We start from the raw sequence: 18461 nt of genomic DNA on the forward strand, positions 1-18461 counted from the left end.
ACCCTGTTGTTTCCTCTGTTGTAGTGCTCACCCTGTCGTTTCCTCTGTTGTAGTGCTCACCCTGTTGTTTCCTCTGCTGTAGTGCTCACCCTGTTGTTTCCTCTGTTGTAGTGCTCACCCTGTTGCTTCCTCTGTTGTAGTGCTCACCCTGTTGCTTCCTCTGTTGTAGTGCTCACCCTGTTGCTTCCTCTGTTGTAGTGCTCACCCTGTTGTTTCCTCTGTTGTAGTGCTCACCCTGTTGTTTCCTCTGTTGTAATGCTCACCCTGTTGCTTCCTCTGTTGTAGTGCTCACCCTGGTGTTTCCTCTGTTGTAGTGCCCACCCTGTTGTTTCCTCTGTTGTAGTGCTCACCCTGTTGTTTCCTCTGTTGTAGTGCTCACCCTGTTGTTTCCTCTGTTGTAGTGCTCACCCTGTTGTTTCCTCTGTTGTAGTGCTCACCCTGTTGCTTCCTCTGTTGTAGTGCTCACCCTGTTGTTTCCTCTGTTGTAGTGCTCACCCTGTTGTTTCCTCTGTTGTAGTGCTCACCCTGTTGTTTCCTCTGTTGTAATGCTCACCCTGTTGCTTCCTCTGTTGTAGTGCTCACCCTGTTGTTTCCTCTGTTGTAGTGCTCACCCTGTCGTTTCCTCTGTTGTCGTGCTCACCCTGTCGTTTCCTCTGTTGTAGTGCTCACCCTGTCGTTTCCTCTGTTGTAGTGCTCACCCTGTCGTTTCCTCTGTTGTAGTGCTCACCCTGTCGTTTCCTCTGTTGTAGTGCTCACCCTGTTGTTTCCTCTGTTGTAGTGCTCACCCTGTTGTTTCCTCTGTTGTAGTGCTCACCCTGTTGTTTCCTCTGTTGTAATGCTCACCCTGTTGTTTCCTCTGTTGTAGTGCTCACCCTGTTGTTTCCTCTGTTGTAATGCTCACCCTGTTGTTTCCTCTGTTGTAGTGCTCACCCTGTCGGTTCCTCTGTTGTAGTGCTCACCCTGTTGTTTCCTCTGTTGTAGTGCTCACCCTGTTGTTTCCTCTGTTGTAATGCTCACCCTGTTGTTTCCTCTGTTGTAGTGCTCACCCTGTTGTTTCCTCTGTTGTAGTGCTCACCCTGTCGTTTCCTCTGTTGTAGTGCTCACCCTGTTGTTTCCTCTGTTGTAGTGCTCACCCTGTTGTTTCCTCTGTTGTAGTGCTCACCCTGTTGTTTCCTCTGTTGTAGTGCTCACCCTGTTGTTTCCTCTGTTGTAATGCTCACCCTGTTGTTTCCTCTGTTGTAGTGCTCACCCTGTTGTTTCCTCTGTTGTAGTGCTCACCCTGTTGTTTCCTCTGTTGTAGTGCTCACCCTGTTGTTTCCTCTGCTGTAGTGCTCACCCTGTTGTTTCCTCTGTTGTAGTGCTCACCCTGTTGCTTCCTCTGTTGTAGTGCTCACCCTGTTGTTTCCTCTGTTGTAGTGCTCACCCTGTTGTTTCCTCTGTTGTAGTGCTCACCCTGTTGTTTCCTCTGTTGTAATGCTCACCCTGTTGCTTCCTCTGTTGTAGTGCTCACCCTGGTGTTTCCTCTGTTGTTGCCCACCCTGTTGTTTCCTCTGTTGTAGTGCTCACCCTGTTGTTTCCTCTGTTGTAGTGCTCACCCTGTTGTTTCCTCTGTTGTAGTGCTCACCCTGTTGTTTCCTCTGTTGTAGTGCTCACCCTGTTGTTTCCTCTGTTGTAGTGCTCACCCTGTTGTTTCCTCTGTTGTAGTGCTCACCCTGTTGTTTCCTCTGTTGTAGTGCTCACCCTGTTGTTTCCTCTGTTGTAATGCTCACCCTGTTGTTTCCTCTGTTGTAGTGCTCACCCTGTTGTTTCCTCTGTTGTAGTGCTCACCCTGTTGTTTCCTCTGTTGTAGTGCTCACCCCCTGTTGTTTCTTCCTCTGTTGTAATGCTCACCCTGTTTTCCTCTGTTGTAGTGCTCACCCCTGTTTCCTCTGTTGTTTCCTCTGTTAGTGCTCACCCTGTCGTTTCCTCTGCTCACCCTGTCGTTTCCTCTGTTGTAGTGCTCACCCTCGTTTCCTCTGTTGTGCTCACCCTGTTGTTTCCTCTGTTGTAGTGCTCACCCTGTTGTTTCCTCTGTTGTAGTGCTCACCCTGTTGTTTCCCTGTTGTTTCCTCTGTTGTTTCCTCTAGTGCTCACCCTGTTGTTTCCTCTGTTGTAGTGCTCACCCTGTTGTTTCCTCTGTTGTAGTGCTCACCCTGTTGTTTCCTCTGTTGTAATGCTCACCCTGTTTCCTCTGTTGTAGTGCTCACCCTGTTGTTTCCTCTGTCCTCTGTTGTAGTGCTCACCCTGTTGTTTCCTCTGTTGTAATGCTCACCCTGTTGCTTCCTCTGTTGTAGTGCTCACCCTGTTGTTTCCTCTGTTGTAGTGCTCACCCTGTTGTTTCCTCTGTTGTAGTGCTCACCCTGTTGTTTCCTCTGTTGTAGTGCTCACCCTGTTGTTTCCTCTGTTGTAGTGCTCACCCTGTTGTTTCCTCTGTTGTAATGCTCACCCTGTTGTTTCCTCTGTTGTAGTGCTCACCCTGTTGTTTCCTCTGTTGTAGTGCTCACCCTGTTGTTTCCTCTGTTGTAGTGCTCACCCTGTTGTTTCCTCTGTTGTAGTGCTCACCCTGTTGTTTCCTCTGTTGTAGTGCTCACCCTGTTGTTTCCTCTGTTGTAGTGCTCACCCTGTTGCTTCCTCTGTTGTAGTGCTCACCCTGTTGTTTCCTCTGTTGTAGTGCTCACCCTGTTGTTTCCTCTGTTGTAGTGCTCACCCTGTTGTTTCCTCTGTTGTAATGCTCACCCTGTTGCTTCCTCTGTTGTAGTGCTCACCCTGTTGTTTCCTCTGTTGTAGTGCTCACCCTGTCGTTTCCTCTGTTGTAGTGCTCACCCTGTCGTTTCCTCTGTTGTAGTGCTCACCCTGTCGTTTCCTCTGTTGTAGTGCTCACCCTGCGTTTCCTCTGTTGTAGTGCTCACCCTGTCGTTTCCTCTGTTGTAGTGCTCACCCTGTTGTTTCCTCTGTTGTAGTGCTCACCCTGTTGTTTCCTCTGTTGTAGTGCTCACCCTGTTGTTTCCTCTGTTGTAATGCTCACCCTGTTGTTTCCTCTGTTGTAGTGCTCACCCTGTTGGTTCCTCTGTTGTTGTTTCCTCTGTTGTAGTGCTCACCCTGTTGTTTCCTCTGTTGTAGTGCTCACCCTGTTCTTTCCTCTGTTGTAGTGCTCACCCTGTAGTTTCCTCTGTTGTAGTGCTCACCCTGTTGTTTCCTCTGTTGTAGTGCTCACCCTGTTGTTTCCTCTGTTGTAGTGCTCACCCTGTTGTTTCCTCTGTTGTAGTGCTCACCCTGTTGTTTCCTCTGTTGTAATGCTCACCCTGTTGTTTCCTCTGTTGTAGTGCTCACCCTGTTGTTTCCTCTGTTGTAGTGCTCACCCTGTTGTTTCCTCTGTTGTAGTGCTCACCCTGTTGTTTCCTCTGTTGTAGTGCTCACCCTGTTGTTTCCTCTGTTGTAGTGCTCACCCTGTTGTTTCCTCTGTTGTAGTGCTCACCCTCTTGTTTCCTCTGTTGTAATGCTCACCCTTGTTTCCTCTGTTGTTTCGTTTCCTCTGTTGTAGTGCTCACCCTGTCGTTTCCTCTGTTGTAGTGCTCACCCTGTCGTTTCCTCTGTTGTAGTGCTCGTTTCCTCTGTTGTAGTGCTCACCCTGTTGTAGTGCTCACCCTGTCGTTTCCTCTGTTGTAGTGCTCACCCTGTCGTTTCCTCTGTTGTAGTGCTCACCCTGTTGTTTCCTCTGTTGTAGTGCTCACCCTGTTGTTTCCTCTGTTGTAGTGCTCACCCTGTCGTTTCCTCTGTTGTAGTGCTCACCCTGTTGTTTCCTCTGTTGTAGTGCTCACCCTGTTGTTTCCTCTGTTGTAATGCTCACCCTGTTGTTTCCTCTGTTGTAATGCTCACCCTGTTGTTTCCTCTGTTGTAGTGCTCACCCTGTTGTTTCCTCTGTTGTAGTGCTCACCCTGTTGTTTCCTCTGTTGTAGTGCTCACCCTGTTGTTTCCTCTGTTGTAGTGCTCACCCTGTTGTTTCCTCTGTTGTAGTGCTCACCCTGTTGTTTCCTCTGTTGTAGTGCTCACCCTGTTGTTTCCTCTGTTGTAGTGCTCACCCTGTTGTTTCCTCTGTTGTAGTGCTCACCCTGTTGTTTCCTCTGTTGTAGTGCTCACCCTGTTGTTTCCTCTGTTGTAGTGCTCACCCTGTTGTTTCCTCTGTGCTCACCCTGTTGTTTCCTCTGTTGTAATGCTCAGTTGTTTCCTCACCCTGTTGTTTCCTCTGTTGTAATGCTCACCCTGTTGTTTCCTCTGTTGTAGTGCTCACCCTGTTGTTTCCTCTGTTGTAGTGCTCACCCTGTCGTTTCCTCTGTTGTAGTGCTCACCCTGTCGTTTCCTCTGTTGTAGTGCTCACCCTGTTGTTTCCTCTGTTGTAGTGCTCACCCTGTTGTTTCCTCTGTTGTAGTGCTCACCCTGTTGTTTCCTCTGTTGTAGTGCTCACCCTGTTGTTTCCTCTGTTGTAATGCTCACCCTGTTGTTTCCTCTGTTGTAGTGCTCACCCTGTTGTTTCCTCTGTTGTAGTGCTCACCCTGTTGTATCCTCTGTTGTAGTGCTCACCCTGTTGTTTCCTCTGCTGTAGTGCTCACCCTGTTGTTTCCTCTGTTGTAGTGCCCACCCTGTTGTTTCCTCTGTTGTAGTGCTCACCCTGTTGCTTCCTCTGTTGTAGTGCCCACCCTGTTGTTTCCTCTGTTGTAGGGCTCATTAATTCATGTTATGTCTGCATTCTCTAACATCACAGTAATAACAGTGAGTAAACCCTCAGCCTTCTCTCTGCCCTTACCCTGTTTTGTGTTTCACCTCCGTTAAAGGTCAGGGATTCGGGAGGGACAGCTGATCCTAGATCTGTGCCTATGGGTGATTTCTACCTGGAGTGAGCAGGTCAGCTGCGGTTGCTGTGATACAGTGTGTGGCCACCAGGAGGGGTAAACAAACCAGACAACAGACGAAACAGCTTCAATACATAGCCTGGAGGACACAGAGCCTGTTTACATACTGTAGACATGATTCCTTCCTTTCAACTAGACACAGCCTGAAGGGCGGCAGGTAGCCTAGTGGTTAGAGCGTCGGACTAGTAACTGAAAGGTTGCAAGATCATATCCCTGAGCTGACAAGATAAAAATCTGTCGTTCTGCCCCTGAACAAGGCAGTTTAACCCACTGTTCCTAGGTAAATATATGATGTTTGAATTCTCATCCTTTAAGGTACACCTGTAAGCCAAGCTGTTTTATCAAGATGTAGATTCACATTCGTTGATGATGTTGACAGATCGCCATAGACACTTTTGTTCCTTCTCCGGTTTGGCTGTTATGATGTATTATTGTATATTAACACTTGGCTTAGCTCTCGAGGGCATTCTTTACCATTATGTCTTTTTGATTTTCTCTTTTGTTCATTTAGTTTTTGTAAAGCTTCCAGCTTGGATTCCTATACTGTATTGCTAATGCTGAAGTGTATGTATTTATCATATTAAGTGCTGCAGGTATCTTGGTTGAATAGTTATTTTTATTATACATGTCTTGCACTGTGATTTTTTTAAGTGCATTATCCACAAAATGTATATAATTAAAGTTAGATAAGTGGTTTAGGTAACACCTGTTTGTATATGAGCCAGCTCTTGTAGGTGAACGTTGGGAGCCGGCTCTTGTAGGTGAACGTTGGGAGCCGGCTCGCTAATCAGAAGAGCCGAATCTATTTATAAAAATATTTTTAAAATTAAGATATGAATAATCAAAAGGTTTAAATGAATAGAATGAACTAATTCAATTAACGAAAACATAAATTAAATAATATAAGCGCACACACATTCGCTCTGACTGTCTGCTCAGACTAACACTCTCATCTGTTGTTCCTGTCAATCAGACACGCAGTGTCAACCAATGAACCAAAGATGCATGAGGGAGGGCCGAGCCAACTCACTCACAGTCACACACTTAGCAGCTGAGGAGAGAGAGGACGGACAGCTGTGAAAACAACAGCTGGAAAATGAGTCGGAAGCACAGTAGCATTTGGATGCATTTTAATCATGTAGACAATGTTAGAGCAGTGTAGAATTTGCCAAATCAAAATCTCATATAAAGCCGGTTCTATTCACAACCTACAGGCATATGCGAACTGTGACCCCAACTGTGAAGCTAGCTGTAGCGGAGCTTCGAGAAGCTAGCGGGTCTGCTAGTGATGGTGGTGGACACGTGGAGATGTATCCACTCATTCAAGTAGGCCTACTCTGCGAATCATGGCAACACATTCTTCTATGGACCAGTTTATGCCAAAGTCTATGTCTGTAGCAAAAGAAGGCCAAATTGATATTGCATTGACTAAAATGATTGCCAACGATTTCCAGCCATTTTCGATCGTGGAGGACAGAGGTTTAAGAAACCCTTTCAAAATCACTTATTCCACAACTGTACAAGAGCACACAGGCTTCAGTGCAGGAAAGAGTCCTTAAAGCTACTGCAGTTTGCCTTACTACTGACTGTTGAACATCAAGGGTAACCACTTCTTACATGTCGGTTACATGTCACTTCATTGAAGACTTTCGATGTCTTGCTGTCTTCTGGACTGCTTTGAGTTCAGCGACAGACACACCTCAGAGAACTTGGCAGAGGAACTGTTGAGAGTGGCCAGAGAATGGCAAGTAGATGGAAAAGTGGTCTGTTGTGTTAGTGACAATGCAGCTAACATAACCAAAGCCATAAACATTTTCAAATGCACCCATTATCCATGTCTTGCCCACACAATCAACCTGATTGTAGGAGATGCTCTGAAGGTGATGAAGCCCACTGTGGACAAAGTGAAATCAGCTGTGGAATACTTCCACAAGAGCACAGTAGGTGCTGAACAACTAGTCTAATACACAACGCCAGATGGGGATGCCTGAGCTGAGGCATAAACAAGACTACACTATATGTTGAAGCGGTTTCTTGAGTCAAAGGATGCCATCATCTCTACCCTGGCCATTGTCAATGCACCTGTTGATGCTCTGTCTCATGAGGAATGGGAGGTGGTGGAGGAGGTGTGCAGAGTCCTGGAACCCTTTGAGCAGGTCACTGTGGAGATCAGTGGAGAGAGGTACAGTAAGCAGTTATTACTACATCATTACTTAATCCAGTGTTATATATGTATATGTGCAGTAGATGAGAATGTAGTATCAGTAGACAAAACATGAACCTGAACTAATAATACTGTTCTCTCTTTTCAGCTACGTGACAGCTGGGACAGCGAATCACAGCTAGCCGCCAGAGAGAAGCAAATGTAACCACAGGACATGTGACAGTTGATGGACACCTGTAACGATCGTCGTAAGAAACGGACCAAAGTGCAGCGTGGTGTGAATGCATGACTTTAATGGATGACGAAAAACACGAAGTAAACTGAACAAACTAACAAAACAATAAACGAACGTGACTGCTAATGAATAAACGAACGTGACTGCTAATGAATAAACGAACGTGACTGCTAACATGCAACGTAACATAGACAATAACCCACAAACCACAATACAAAACAGGCTACCTAAATATGGTTCCCAATCAGAGACAACGACAAACACCTGCCTCTGATTGAGAACCATATCAGGCCAAAACACATAGAAACAGACTAACTAGACATGCAACATAGAATGCCCACTCATATCACACCCTGACCAAACAAAACAAAACAACTCAAATAATGGTCAGAGTGTGACAACACCCTATGTTCATCAATGGACAGAAAGTTTCACAGAATGGAATATAATCACGTGCTATCAGAAACCCCAGGTTTAAGAAGTTAGCCTTCAATGATGCCAGAGCGATTGATGAGGCTCTTAAAGAATAACCTCAGCAGCAGGGAGGGACAGCCCCAGCAGTCAGCTGGCTCAGGCACCAGGGCAACAGGAAGAAGACGGATCAGATGTAGCAGAAGCACCAGCAGTATTGCCACAAACGTCTGTTGTTTGACGAGAGAGCAACCCGGGATGCAGCACGAAGGAATCCCTTAGCAGATGCCATAATGGAGGTCCGATCCTATTTGGAGGAGCCCCTCTGAGCTGGTGGAAGAACAAGGCCTCTGTCTCCCGATGGCTTACTAAAGGCATGACAGGGAGACTCTGCATAGTGGCCACATCCGTTCCCTCTGAGAGGGTCTTCTAGAAAACGGGACAAATAATTACTGAGAGAAGAAACCGCATCAGCCCCTCAAAAGTGAGGCAGCTTGGATTTCTGAATGCAAATCTCTCATATAAGCAAAATATGGTCAGCATTGCTGTGTGCTGCTGGTTATAACATGACAATAAAGAAAAGAGAAAAGAGGGACCAGTTTAATGTTTTAAGTGGGATGCTGCAGTTTTGCACATTGTTATTTATTTCTCTTTGATATGGTGCAATATTCTATTATGCTGTTCAGATTGTATATGTTTTGAATGGTTAGATTTATATGCACTTTGTTTATATACAGTTGAAGTCAGAAGTTTACATACACCTTAGCCAAACACCTTAGCCAAATACATTTAAACTCAGTTTTTCACAATTCCTTACATTTAATCCTTGTAAAAATTCCCTGTCTTAGGTCAGTTAGGATCAGCACTCTATTTTAAGAATGTGAAATGTCAGAATAATAGAGATAATTATTTTTTTCAGCTTTTATTTCTTTCATCACATTCCCAGTGGGTCAGAAGTTTACATATACTCAATTAGTATTTGGTAGCATTGCCTTTAAATTGTTTTGGGTAGCCTTCCAGAATTTTGGCCCATTCCTCCTGACAGAGCTATCTGAGTCAGATTTGTAGGCCTCCTTGCTCGCACACGCTTTTTCAGTTCTGCCCACAAATATTCTATAGGTTTGAGGTCAGTGCTTTGTGATGGCCACTCCAATACCTTGACTTTGTTGTCCTTAAGCCATTATGCCACAACTTTGGAAGTATGCTTGGGGTTATTGTCTATTTGGATGACCCATTTGCGACCAAGTTTAACTTTCTGACTGATGTCTTGAGATGTTGCTTCAATATCTCCACATCATTTTCCTACCTTATGATGCCATCTATTTTGAGAAGTGCACCAGTCCCTCCTGCAGCAAAGCACCGCCACAACATGATGCTGCCACCCCCGTGCTTCAAGGTTGGGATGGTGTTCTTCGGCTTCTAAGCCTCCCCGTTTTTCCTCCAAATATAACGATGGTCATTATGGCCAAACAGTTCTATTTTTGTTTCATCAGACCAGAGGACATTTCTCCAAAAAGTACGATCTTTGTCCCCATGTGCAGTTGCAAACCGTAGTCTGGCTTTTTTTAATGGCGGTTTTGGAGCAGTGGCTTCTTCCTTGCTGAGCGGCCTTTCACGTTATGTCGGTATAGGACTAGTTTTACTGTGGGTATAGATACTTTTGTACCTGTTTCCTCCAGCATCTTCACAAGGTCCTTTGCTGTTGTTCTGGGATTGATTTGCACTTTTCACACCAAAGTATGTTCATCTCTAGGAGACAGAACGCGTCTGCTTCATGAGCGGTATGACAGCTGCGTGGTCCCATGGTGTTTATACTTGCGTACTATTGTTTTTACAGATGAATGTGGTACCTTCAGGCGTTTGGAAATTGCTCCCAAGGATGAACCAGACTTGTGGAGGTCAACAATTTTTTTTTCTGAGGTATTGGCTGATTTCTTTTGATTTTCCCATGATGACAAGCAAAGAGGCACTGAGTTTGATGGTAGGCCTTGAAATACATCCACAGGTACACCTCCAATTGACTCAAATTATGTCAATTAGCCTATCAGAAGCTTCTAAAGCCATCTTTTTCTGAAATATTCCAAGCTGTTTAAAGGCACAGTCAACTTAGTGTATGTAAACTTCTGACCCACTGGAATTGTGATACAGTGAATTATAAGTGAAATAATCTGTGAGTAAATAAATTGTTGAAAAATGACTTGTGTCATGCACAAAGTAGATGTCCTAACTGACTTGCCAAAACTATGGTTTGTTAACAAGAAATTTGTGGACTGGTTGAAAAACAAGTTTTAATGACTCCAACCTAAGTGTATGTAAACTTCCGACTTCAACTGTACATTAAAAAGTTATATTTTTAATGCAAATGTTTAATAGTATTCTTTTTCATTAAAAAACTATGCATTTTTACATACATTGTGGTTAATGTAGAGTATGATTTAATTTAATAATTTAATTAGAATTGTTTTAACACCAATGACAGTCAAACTATTGCAAACTGTTTGACTTGAAAAAATGCAAAACATATTTTTTTAAATAGCCGTTTGGGAGCCAAAAGAGCCGGCTCTTTTTGTTGAGCTGAGCCGAACGAGCCTGCTCACTGAAAAGAGCCGGAATGACGAATGACCATCACTAATTTTGATACCGTGATGATGCACTTTTTTGCATCATCACCCAGCCTGCGTCAACAAAGCTAGCTGTTCTCCTAGCTAGATACTTCTATTTATAGCCAATGCTTAGAACACAGTCTATTGTACAAAATAAGTCAAGTTTTATTAGTCGTATGTACAGGATACACATGGTCCTTCTTGACAATGCAGCAATAATAAGAAATAATAAAAGATAAGACTACGAACAAGTAAATGGCGCAGTAGAATAGAATAAACATTTTAGCATCCCCAAGTGAGGGCCATCAAGGAAACAAACATTCAAAAGCTTGTTCAGTACATGAGGGAAATTGTCATGACAGCCACAGGCTTTTTATACACAGGACAGGAGTTTACAGGTTTTTATACACAGGACAGGAGTTTACAGGTTTTTATACACAGGACAGGAGTTTACATGTTTTTATACACAGGACAGGAGTTTACATGTTTTTATACACAGGACAGGAGTTTACATGTTTTTATACACAGGACAGGAGTTTACAGGTTTTTGTTCCAGCCCTTCACTAACACCTCATTCAACTAACTGTGGTCTAAATTGTAGACCGTGAATAGTTGAACACAGTGTTTGTGCTGGGCAGGTATAAAAATGTGCACACAGTGCAGTACCCTAGGGCAGAAATCCCTCATGTCTGTATTTTAGAATGAGTTTCATATGTTACAATGAGCAGTCAATTCTGCATGGTAGAGAATAACATACAGTGCATTTGGAAAGTATTCAGACACATTGACTTTTTCCACTTTTTGTTACGTTGCAACCTTATTCTATAATGTAGTATTCATAAATCTACACACAATACCCCATAATGACAAAGCGAAACAGGTTTTGAGAAATGTTTGCAAATGTATTAAAAATAAAAAACAGAAATACCTTATTTACATAAGTATTCAGAACCTTTGATATGAGACTCAACTGAGCTCAGGTGCATCTTTTTTCAAATGATTTTCCTTGAGATGTTTCTACAACTTGATTGGAGTCCACCTGTGATAAATTCAATTGATTGGACATGATTTGGAAAGGCACACAGCTCTCTATATAAGGTCCCACAGTTGGCAGTGCATGTCACAGCAAAAACTAAGCCATGAGGCCCGAAGGAATTGTTTGTAGAGCTCCGAGACAGGATTGTGTCGAGGCACAGATCTGCAGAAGGGTACCAAAACATTTCTGCAGCGTTGAAGGTCCCCAAGAACACAGTGGCCTCCATTCTCAAATTGAAGAAGTTTGGAACAATCAAGACTCTTCCTAGAGCTGGCCACCTGGCCACACTGAGCAATCGGGGGAGAAGGGCCTTGGTCAGGGATGTGACCAAGAACCTGATGGTCACTCTGACAGAGCTCCAGAGTTCCTCTGTGGAGATGGGAGAAACTTCCAGAAGGACAACCATCTCTGCAGCACTCCACCAATCAGGCCTTTATGGTAGAGTGGCCAGATGGAAGCCACTCCTCAGTAAAAGCCACATGACAGCCCACTTGGAATTTGTCAGAAGGCACCTAAAGGACTCAGACCATGAGAAACAAAATTCTCTGCTCTGATGAAACCAAGATTGAAGTCTTTGGCCTGAATGCCAAGCATCATATTTGGCGGACACCTGACACCATCCCTATGGTGAAGCATGGTGGCAGCATCATGCTGTGGGGATGTTTTTCAGTGGCAGGGACTAGGAGACTAGTCAGGATCGAGGGAATGATGAAAGGAGCAAAGTACAGAGAGATTCTTGATGAAAATCTGCTCCTGAGAGCTCAGGACCTCAGACTGGGACAAAAGTTCTCCTTCCAACAGGACAATGACCCTAAGCACACAGCCAAGACAACACAGGAGTGGCTACGAGACAAGTCTCTGAATGTCCTTGAGGCAGAGCCTGGACTTGAACCCAATCAAACATCTCTGGAGAGACCTGTAAATAGCTGTGCAGCGACGCCCCCGTCAGAGCAGAATAGAGGTGTGTCATACCCAACAAGACGCCAGGCTGTAATCGCTGCCAAAGGTGCTTCAACAAAGTACTGAGTAAAGGGTCTGAATACTTATGTAAATGTTGTATTTCTGGGGGGGTTTCCAAAAGTTTTTTTGCTTTGTCATTATGGGGTATTGTGTGTAGATTGATGAGGGGGGAAACAATTTAATCCATTTTAGCATAATGCTGTAACGTAACAAAATTTCAAAAAACCAAGTGGTCTGAATACTTTCTGAATGCACTGCATGTTTTTTACATCTGTTTGGGTGATGGGATGTACTTCTACCTGAGGCGAATAGAGCAGAAACATAAAGGGGGGGAGAAATGAACCACCGTTTACATTTCAGTGCTGGTTCAAGTTACTGAGAACCACAACTACCTTTGTTAATGTGCAAATTTGCTACATTAGTCATTAGCTGGCTAGCAAGTTCACCAATTCAGGATTAAGGAACTGTCTGGGTATTCACAATTCACACTGTCACGCCCTGACCATAGAGAGCCATTGTTTCTCTATGGTGTAGTAGGTCAGGGCGTGACTAGGGGGTGATCTAGTATAGATATTTCTATGTGGGTGTTGTCATTAGAGGCAGCTGTTTATCGTTGCCTCTGATTGGGGATCACATTTAGGTAGGAGCCTTGTGTTTGTGGGATATTATTTTTGTTTTTCAAGTCTCATGGTTAGTTTATTTGATTTATTGTTTTGTTTTGCTAAGTTTCACTTTATAATCATGTGGAACTCATCATCCGTGACCTTGGTCCGTCTCTCCTACGTGACAGGGGTGATCGTTCATAGATTCCCTATAGCCATCACATATTTCTATGTGGTTGAAATTTTTGACATAATTTGGTGAATAAATCCTCTTTATATTTACATTTTGGTACCCAATTAGAGGTCAGCTGTGTGAGAGATAGCTCAAATTAACTGTATTGTCTGCTACTGGATTTTAAATATCACATATCAAATCCATATAAAAAATAAACCCATTTGATACACTGACAAAATACTGTGATGACCTTAAAACGTGCTTGCATGCATGTGTGTGTCAAAAGCTGCTCGCACCCCAGATACACTGACAAAATACTGTGTGCGTGCTTGCATGCATGCGTGTGCGCGTGTGTGTGTGCATCTGTGTGTGTCTGCGTGTGTGTAAGGACTCCCTCACCCCTGACAGACTCAGATTGCCACTGGGTGGAGGTGTGTTATTCCAGCCCAGTTGAGAGAGATCAGGTTCCATTCCCTTTTCTCTTTCTTTCTTTCTTTCTTTCTTTCTTTCTTTCTTTCTTTCTTTTTCTCTTCTTTCTCTCTCTCTCTCTCTCTCTCTCTCTCTCTCTCTCTCTCTCTCTCTCTCTCTCTGCATCTCTCTCTCTGCGTCTCTCTCTCTGCCTCTCTCTCTCTCTCTCTCTCTCTCTCTCTCTCCCTCCTCTCTGTGTCTCTCTCTCTCTGCATCTTTCTTTCTTTCTTTCTTTCTCTCTCTCTCGCTCATCTCTCTCTCTCTCTCTGCGTCTCTCTCTCTGCCCTGCTCTCTCTCTGTCTCTCTCTCTCTCTCTCTCTCTCTCTCTCTCTCTCTCTGCCTCGCTCTCTCTCTGCCTCACTCTCTCTCTCTCTCTGCGTCTCTCTCTCTCTCTCTCTCTCTCTCTCTCTGCCTCGCTCTCTCTCTGCCTCACTCTCTCTCTCTCTCTGCGTCTCTGCGTCTCTCTCTCTCTCTCTCTCTCTCTCGCTCTCTCTCTCTACTCTTTTCTTACTTTCTTCTTCCCTACCTCTCTCCATCCTTCTTCCACTACCTTCTCCCTCTTTCTGTTTCTCCATCTCTCTCCCCCTCTCCCTCTCCACAGGGTTTGAAACATGCCCTAAAGCGTATCTTTAAACCTCAGCATTCCACTGTGGATCTGTTGCCACAGGGAAAAGATTTAAAACTGTTGAGTGTTTTTGGAAAGTTTAAACTATTTAATCTGGTGCTTTTTGTGAACTGCTCTGTCAGTCACAAGGGAAATTTATTCTTGACGCTTAAATCCCTGTGACAATTGGTTAGGAAGAGACCCCGCCATACGCATACTAAAAACGCGCACACACACACACACATACAAAACACACACACACTTTACCACCATATGCATACTAAACAGAACCTCTTTACAGTACACAACGTGAGCCAAGGTGCAGGTGGGTCGTTCCACCTTAAAAAGCACAACAATCTCTGATTGTTCTGAAATGTCTACTCAGTGCTTCAACAAAGTACTAAGTATAGGGTCTGAATACTTAAGTAAATGTCATATTTCTGTTGTTTTTTTAAACCTGTTTTTGCTTTGTCATTATGGGCTATTCTCTGTAGATTGATGAGGAACAAAACAATTTCATCCATTTAAGAATAAGGCTGTAATGTAACAAAATGTGGAATACTTTCCGAAGGTACTGTATATAGTACTCAACATCTGCATCAAATGTTTTCCACCAATGAGTAAGACACCAAATAGCAGGAACAGCACCGTCTAGTGGTCAGAACTTGGTAATATCAGGATGTATAATGGGACATAAACCTAACAACTTCAATTACTCATTTCTCTGAAGGGGGGAAAATAACCATCACCAAATTCACTGGAAATACATTACATACTGTACATACATCACATGCTTCCGAGGTATGCAGCGGTCAAAGGCACTGCATCTCCGTGCAAGAGGCGTCACTACCGTCCCTGGTTCGAATCCAGGCTGAATCAAGGAGCACAATTGTCCGGGGTAGGCCGTCATTGTAAACAATAATTTGTTCTCAACTGACTTGCCTAGTTAAATAAAGGATAAATACAAGATATTTATAAAAAAAAATAGAACATGGGTCTGTGGGTGGCTTTTGACTATTGTCAAGGGATTCTTCATGTCTTTCCCATTGGTACAAACAAGTTTAGTCCAAATCAGATGTTGGGTACTATATTTATTGAATATTATATGAATCTTGTAAAGTAAAATGCCCAATTTGGGTGCAATCAATTAGCTTAATATCTCAGAGATCAAATCATATTTCAACAAAATAATGTTGCAGGAATGCTGATCTTATACGTTTCTAACTGCAGAAACCATTTCAGAACAACCTGAGATGGTGGATGTCATGGCTTGCTGAAAGGACATGGAACGACCCAGGTGCAACACACAGAGACGTTATTCTTGGCTTGCTACACTAGAGTTTAGCGTATACGTCTTACTCATTTATATTAAACTACTGTCTGTCTTACTCATCTGGAGAGAAATACTGTACAAGCTCAACCCGGGTTCTTTCGTGTCAGAGAGTTTGTGTGTCTGTGTGCATACTCTACGTTTGTGAATTTGTGCGTATGTGTGTCACTGGTGTGCATGTGTATATGATCATCGACATCCACATTTGTGCATGTACTTATGCAATCGTATTGGCTTGTGTGTGGTGTGTGTGGTAGGTGTATATGTGAGTGTATGCAGGCGTGCTTGAGGAAGAGGCTAAAGCCTCCCAGGCAGCTCTGAGCCGTGGCTAGCTGTTAGCTGTAGCTCTGATGGGAACGCTGAAACACTGAGATCCAGACAGACCCTCTGTGTCATGCTCATCCTGTACAGAGACCTCTCTCTGCCTCTCTCTGTGTATGTGTGGTATGTGTGTGTGTGTATATGTGTATATGTGTGTGTTTGCATGCTTGTGTGTTTGCATGTGTGTTTGTGAGTGTACTAGAGAATGTTTTTGCTGTCCTGTATGTTGACTCACTCTACAACAATACAGGATCACAATACATTTATGTGCATACTAATACACACACAGGTCTGTGTTCCATCCACGTACAATTGGTATTAAGATCATTTAAAGAGCATTTTTGTGCAATCAAAATGTCACTCTGTCACCCAAATGTCACACAGTTTGCCAATAGTTGTAACTGTCCCCGTCCAGAGCCATACTGTAACTGTCCCCGTCCAAAGCCATAACGTAACTGTCCCCGTCCAGAGCCATACTGTAACTGTCCCCGTCCAGAGCCATACTGTAACTGTCCCCGTCCAAAGCCATACTGTAACTGTCCCCGTCCAGAGCCATACTGTAACTGTCCTCGTCCAGAGCCATACTGTAACTGTCTGTAACTCCCCGTCCAGAGCCATACTGTAACTGTCCCCGTCCAGAGCCATACTGTAACTGTCCCCGTCCAGAGCCATACTGTAACTGTCCCCGTCCAGAGCCATACTGTAACTGTCCCCGTCCAGAGCCATACTGTAACTGTCCCCGTCCAGAGCCATACTGTAACTGTCCCCGTCCAGAGCCATACTGTAACTGTCCCCGTCCAGAGCCATACTGTAACTGTCCCCGTCCAGAGCCATACTGTAACTGTCCCCGTCCAGAGCCATACTGTAACTGTCCCCGTCCAGAGCCATACTGTAACTGTCCCCGTCCAAAGCCATACTGTAACTGTCCCTGTCCAGAGCCATACCGTAACTGTCCCCGTCCAGAGCCATACTGTAACTGTAACTGTCCCCGTCCAGAGCCATACTGTAACTGTCCCCGTCCAGAGCCAGAGCGTCCAGATACCGTAACTGTCCCCGTCCAGAGCCATACCGTAACTGTCCCCGTCCAGAGCCATACTGTAACTGTCCCCGTCCAGAGCCAGAGCCATACTGTAACTGTCCCCGTCCCCCAGAGCCATACTGTAACTGTCCCCGTCCAGAGCCATACCGTAACTGTCCCCGTCCAGAGCCATACCGTAACTGTCCCCGTCCAGAGCCATACTGTAACTGTCCCCGTCCAGAGCCATACTGTAACTGTCCCCGTCCAGAGCCATACTGTAACTGTCCCCGTCCAGAGCCATACTGTAACTGTCCCCGTCCAGAGCCATACTGTAACTGTCCCCGTCCAGAGCCATACTGTAACTGTCCCCGTCCAGAGCCATAACCGTCCAGAGCCATACTGTCCCCGTCCAGAGCCATAGCCCGTAACTGTCCCCTGTCCCCCAGAGCCATACTGTAACTGTCCCCGTCCAGAGCCATACTGTAACTGTCCCCGTCCAGAGCCATACTGTAACTGTCCCCGAGCCAGAGCCATAACGTAACTGTCCCCTGTCCCCCAGAGCCATACTGTAACTGTCCCCGTCCAGAGCCATACCGTCCAGAACTGTCCCCGTCCAGAGCCCAACTGTCCCCGCCCAGAGCCATACTGTAACTGTCCCCGTCCAGAGCCATACCAGAGCCATACTGTAACTGTCCCCGTCCAGAGCCAACTGTAACTGTCCCCGTCCAGAGCCATACTGTAACTGTCCCCGTCCAGAGCCATAACTGTCCCCGTAACTGTAACTGTCCCCGTCCAGAGCCATACTGTAACTGTCCCCGTCCAGAGCCATACTGTAACTGTCCCCGTCCAGAGCCATACTGTAACTGTCCCCGTCCAGAGCCATACTGTAACTGTCCCCGTCTGCAGTCTGCAGGCTCCTGAGGGCTCACTGAGAGAGAGGGCCCCAGCTGCAGAACAAAAGCATCTTTGTGAGTGATTGAAACCACATTTTCTCCTCCCTCTCCTCTCCTCCCTCTTCCCAGCTACGCCAGACCATTCGAACCCACTGAAAACAATCAACGTCAAAAGTTTAAAATAATTCCCAGAAAAACCTCCCTGCCGATATCATGAGCACATAGCGGTGGTCTACGTCTCACATACACACACACAGTCATTGCCAACACTTCGTCTAGCTCTCTCACTTTCAACCTGACCTCTTTCTTTCTCTCTCGCTCTCTCTCTCTCTCTCTCTCTCTCTCTCTCTCTCTCTCACACTCTCACACTCTCTTTCTCTCTCCCTCCCTTGTCCCTTTCCCTTCATTCCCTCCCTCTCCTCCCATAATTCCCCCTTCTCCATTCCCCTCTTTCCTTCTCTCTCTTTTCTTTCTCTTCTTGCTAGTGTCAGTGTGTTGTACTGTGTTGTGTTGTTCTGTGTATGTTGTGTTGTGTTGTATTTTCCTACATTGTCTGTGGTACTGAAAAAATAAGCCCTAATCCAGGCATCGGCCACTAGATGAGACAAACTGGCTTTCACGGTGGAAATCCTCAGTCTTTAGAGCAATACCTAAACAGTACCCACCCCACCATATGTTGTTTGAGTAAACAGTAC

Source organism: Oncorhynchus nerka, linkage group LG2, assembly GCF_034236695.1.
Source record: "Oncorhynchus nerka isolate Pitt River linkage group LG2, Oner_Uvic_2.0, whole genome shotgun sequence".
In the NCBI taxonomy this organism is placed as follows: Eukaryota; Metazoa; Chordata; class Actinopteri; order Salmoniformes; family Salmonidae; genus Oncorhynchus; species Oncorhynchus nerka.